A 5566-nucleotide genomic window follows, 5' to 3' on the forward strand; every position below is an offset into this window, starting at 1 on the left:
TGCTTGAGGACAAGCAACTGTTTAGTTTGGGGGAGTTTGATGTACGGATTTTATATCCGGTTTTTATAGTCTTTTTATATTATTTATTTTCATAGCTTTTATTTTCATATTATTCGTCGACGACCATCCACCTCAACAGTCTCGCAAGTCGCAAGTCGAAAGGTATGAATCTGCAACTCTAGTCTCTTTCCCTTTCTTTATTTTTCCTCAAGTCACAAGGTATGATAATCTGCAAGTTTAATCTATAATCTGCAACTCGCAAGGTATGATAGAAAATGTGTAGATTTTATGAACTAAAATTGTAGTTTGGTTCGAAAATGTCATTGTAATTTAATAGAATAATTAGCTACTGTTATAGTGTTATTGTGAAATATATTGTAATTGTGAAATTTTAGTGCGTTTGTGAATAATTACCTACTGTTAATTAGTTTGGTTCGCAAGTAGCTACTGTTAATTAGTTTGGTTCGAAATTGTAGACTTGTTTTTGTAGTTTGATAGAAAATGTCAGTGCAAAGTCACTGCCTACCTAAAATGATTTACCTACTGTTATAGTGATAATTTATGATTATTTTGTATGATTTATGAATTTGTAGGATCTTGATGATGATGACATTGATGATGAAATGGACGAGAACTAGCGATGCCGAAGTGGAAATTTATGTATTTGAGACTTGAATTCTTGATGTTATATTGTTAAATTTATGTATTTGAGACTTGAATTCTTGATGTTATATTGTTATTTTAGCTTGTCTTGACTTCTTGAGACTTTGTTAGTTTGGAACATGTGTCTTTGTGATATTGTGAAGTCTCGTGACTCCATTGGAGAATTGTAACTTTGTAATGTGTATGGTATAATTTGTATGGTAATGCTTCACCAAATATATTCTTGAAACAATGTATGATCATATTCATAACAATATGCACAACTAAAATAAGTGTAATAGTTTTAAAATAAGAAACTAAGAAGGACCCATTTAAGACCCATTTAGGACCCATGGACCCGTTAGATCCAGCGGGTATGGGTCCGGATCCGAAAATTCTGGACCCAGTGGGTCTGGGTCGGGTCTGGATCTTAAAAAAATAAACGGGTCTGGGTCTGGGTCTGGCTGGACCCGACCCAGACCCGGCCCATTGCCATCTCTAGCAGGAACCCGCATGCTCTATTGTAATAGTTTAGTTGCAGTAGGTACTTAGTACCTGCTGTGTTTATTTTTATTTAATGAAGTTCCTTCTTAACCAAAAAAAAACATCAATTTTAGCTTTTAGAATGTAAATAATAAATCTAGCAAGTAACTACTACTAAAAGTGCAATCAAAAGAAAGGAATCAGAAAAGAGAAGAAGATTACCAACTAAAAACTTGATTTTGGATTGAATTGAAGGATGAAAATGTTGAATACAAAGCTTTCTCTCTCCTAAACAACTCCTATTCTACCCCTAATCTAAGAAATTCCTACTTGCCCTCACAAATGACCCAAGTTGGGTATTTATAGGAGCAAGTGAATAAGGTTACTTGGAAAACAAAACAAGAAAAAGAAAAGGAAAAATAAATAAAAAGGAAACTAAAAAGAAAAAGAGAAATAAAAATAAAAAAAGGAAAAATAAACAAAATGGGGAATTAACCCACGAAAACAAGCAGGTTCACACTTCACAATTCACGCACCATCATCGTCATGCCAACATCACGCCATCATCAACTCATCACGCAACACCATCACAATCACCATCATCGCATCATCATCAACATACCACAATCATCATCATCATCATCATCATTAATCATCATCACACCATGGTAGCACCATCAACACGCCATCACCATCATCGCAGCTTCGGAGCGGACGCCTCAAGGTTCACGGCATTCAACCCATTTCTTGACTTTGCTTTGGAGCGGACGCTTCGCCGGTTGAAGCGAACGCTTCAATACTCACGACATTTCAACTCGATTTCGATGCTTGTTTGCTGTGTTTTTGCTGCGACTTGGGGCAGTTTTAGGGGCCTTTTATGGGAGGTAAGTGGTGCGTGGAAGAGGGCTGAAATGGTGGCGGTTTGAGTGGTGTTTGGGGCTGTTTTGGTGGTGATTTCAGGGGAAATTTCTAGTTCATCCCCTTGATATGTTATGTTTTAATATCAAGGGGTTAAAATGTAAATTCGCAGATGAATAGGAACTTAACCAATCTGTCATGCTCCTTTTTCTTTTCTGTTACTTGTCGTGAGTTGTGTGGTTTGGTTAACTCTACTCTTGAGTTTATTCTTTGTACTTGGTTAAACTGAAATCTGGTTCCCAATTCAAACAAAAGCTTTCGCTGCTCCTGAGTTTTGAAGAGATCCAACACTATTGTTCATGTATTTTCAGTGCCGAATGCCCAGGTTAGTCGAATTTTCACAATTTTTATCACTGTTTTTTTTTTTGAAGCAATTTATATCACTGTTTATGTGTTTATTATCCTGCTTTTGTGGTCGATTTTTTGTTCATTGTTCAGCCATTAATTTTTATCAGATCTAGTTATTTGACTTGCACTCTTTTTGAATTGGCTACTTCAATTCAATTTAAAGTAAACGTAATTCCAATTCTCGGTGTTTAATTGAGTTCGCTCAATTTCGCATGATTTTTTTTCATTTTTTTACTTTGAAATTTGAATTACACTGTGAGTTTGTTGGAGAAGCTTTTGTCGAAATTGGAAATTTACATTTATTTGTTTCCTGTTAAATTGCTTACATAATTCTTTACTAATTGTTATGCTTGCCTATGCAGTTGGTTTTTCACGGCCTATCTTATTATCGGTGCTGCTTGTTTGATGTGGTGTCCTTTTCCAACCATTCGATTTGAACTCACCTTTTGCAGTTGATGAAAATTACGCTGACAGGAGTGCTGGATCGTCGAGCTGTCTTCCTTTTGGCGAGAAGAATTTTGCATTTAAGGTAAGATTTTGGTCATTAGATTTTTTCAATTGTTCTTATTTTAATTATTGTTTTGTTTTTTCTGATTCTGGTATCATGTTGTTTTGCAGCCAAAGCGCAAGAGAGGCGAAGCAGGCAGTGGGTCAAGAAATTCAAGGAGTGAAGGGCAGTTTTCCATTCTTTTTCTAGGCAATTCAAAATTTGACAACCGTTTTTTGGTGTTCGAATGAGGGGGAATTTGGAGGAGGTGCCTTTAAATAGCAGGCTGGAGCTTTCGGCGGGAGTTGTGATTTTCACAGTAGAAAAGTTTCAAATTTCGTAAACGAAGGCGGGAAATGAATTATGTGTCCATTGCCAACTTGGCAATCCGTGTGACATGAGTGTTGTAGCATGTTCACAGTCGTTCGATCAAAAATCAAAGGCTCTGATGTATGTTTATCACATTCACACGGATTTATATGCTACTATTTTATTTTCATTTTTCTTTTCAGTGTGAATTAGTGTGTAATGTGCCAAATTTGTTGATTGATGTCATTGTTAATTAGTGTGTGATTATTTTTAATTTTGGAATTGTTGTGAGCAATAAAATCATTATTACTTAGTAACAAAAAAATGGTTTCGGTTCGACACTATTTGAGTAGTCAACTATTACGACTCCGTTTGACTCTATTTGACTCAATTTTGATTGTACTTTGACTCTATTTGACAATGATTTCGGTTCGAGTCTATTTGAGTAGTCGACTGTAATTGACTCTATTTACGACTTTGTTTGACTCTATTTCACTCACTCTTGATTGTACTTTGACTCTATTTGACAATGACTTCGGTTACAGTTTGTCCTATTGTTACAATTAGTAGTCGAATTGAATCAAATATAATCAAATCGATTCAAGTAGAGTGTAATGGAGTCAGATATAGTCAATTAGAATAAAATAGATCCAAATGAGTCAATTGAATCCAATAGAATCTATTCGAGTCAAATAGAGTCGAATAGAGCCAAATAGAGTCGAAAAAAATCAAATAGATTCTAATCGATTCAAATATATTCTAATCAAGTCAAATACACTCAAATGGAGTCGAATTGAGTCAAATAGATTCAAATAGAGTCGGAAAGAATCAAATCGATTCTAAACGAGTCAAATAGGGTGGGAAAGAGTCATATGGATTCTAATCGAGTTAAATAGAGTCGAAAAAAGTCATATAGATTCTAATCGAGTCAAATGGATTCCAATTGACTGGAATAGAGTCAAATTGAGTGGTATAGAGTCAGATATAAACCAATAGAATCAAATGGAGTCGAATAGACTCAATAGTTTCAAATATGTCAATTGATTCCAATTGATTCTAATCGAGTCAAATAGAGTCGGATTTAGTCAAATAGATTCAAATAGAGTCGGAAAGAATCAAATCGATTCTAAACGAGTCAAATAGAGTCGAATATATTCAAATAGATTCTAAAGGAGTCAAATAGTGTCGAATAGAGTCAAATATAGTCAAATGGAATTGAAAAGAGACAGATGGAGTCAAACAGAGTTAAATATAGAAGAATAAATTCGAATAGAGTCAAATTGAGTCGAATATAGACAAATAACGTCAAATTAAGTCGAATACAATCAAATAGAGTTGAATAGAGTCAAATAAAACTAAAAAGAGACGAAAAGAGTCAAACAGAGTTAAATATAGACGAATAAAGTCGAATAGAGTCAAATTGAGTCGAATAAAGTCGAATCCAATCAAATTGAGTCGAATAGAGTCAATAGAGTCAAAACAGTATCCAACATAGTCAAATAGAGTCTATGTCAATTTAATAGAAGTCTATGTAAACAATATGTAAGTCTATATCAATTCAACGCAAGTCTATGTAAATACTTAAGTTTCATTTAAATCAATTAGATTTGTAACAGTTCACTTGAACCAATTAGCTTTGTAATTAAAGTTGATTTGACTCAACTAGATTTGTTTTGACACAATTACCTTTGTAATTAGATTTTATTTGACTCAATTAGCTTTGTAATTGGATTTCATTTGACTCAATTATATTTGTAATTGGATTTCATTTGACTCAATTATATTTTATTTGACTCAATTAGCTTTGTAATTTGAGTTCAATTGACTCGATTATATTAATTATTAATTATTAATTATTAAATTATTTATTATTAATTATTAATTATTAAATAATTATTAATTATTATTTATTATTAATTATTAATTATTAAATAATTATTATTTATTAATTATTAATTATTAAATAATTATTTATTATAAATTATTAATAATTAATTATAAATTATAAATTATAAATTATAAATTATAAATTATAAATTATAAATTATAAATTATAAATTATAAATTATAAATTATAAATTATAAATTATAAATTATAAATTATAAATTAAAATTATAAATTATAAATAAAATATAAATTATAAAATAAATTATAATAAATTATAAATTATATAATTATAATTTAATTAATAATAAATAATTAATAATTATAAAATTATAAATTTAAATTATAAATTATAAATTATAAATTATAAATTATAAATTATAAATTATAAATTATAAATTATAAATTATAAATTATAAATTATAAATTATAAATTATAAATTATAAATTATAAATTATAAATATAAATTATAAATTATAAATTATAAATTATA

The 5566-nt window shown here is 30.7% G+C and overlaps 1 long non-coding RNA gene across 2 annotated transcripts; it reads left to right on the plus strand.

The window, feature by feature from the left end:
• The first annotated feature begins 1544 nt into the window (after positions 1-1544).
• LOC125493464 (uncharacterized) lies at positions 1545-3461 on the plus strand. 2 transcript variants are annotated; one of them, XR_007270037.2, is made up of 3 exons: positions 1545-2368; positions 2754-2920; positions 3010-3461. It is a non-coding gene; the product is annotated as an uncharacterized LOC125493464 (long non-coding RNA). The 2 variants fall into 2 exon arrangements; XR_007270038.2 differs by having other exon boundaries at positions 2844-2920.
• The last annotated feature ends 2105 nt before the right edge of the window (positions 3462-5566 follow it).

The sequence above is a fragment of the Beta vulgaris genome, chromosome 9, assembly GCF_026745355.1.
Source record: "Beta vulgaris subsp. vulgaris cultivar EL10 chromosome 9, EL10.2, whole genome shotgun sequence".
In the NCBI taxonomy this organism is placed as follows: domain Eukaryota; kingdom Viridiplantae; phylum Streptophyta; class Magnoliopsida; order Caryophyllales; family Amaranthaceae; genus Beta; species Beta vulgaris.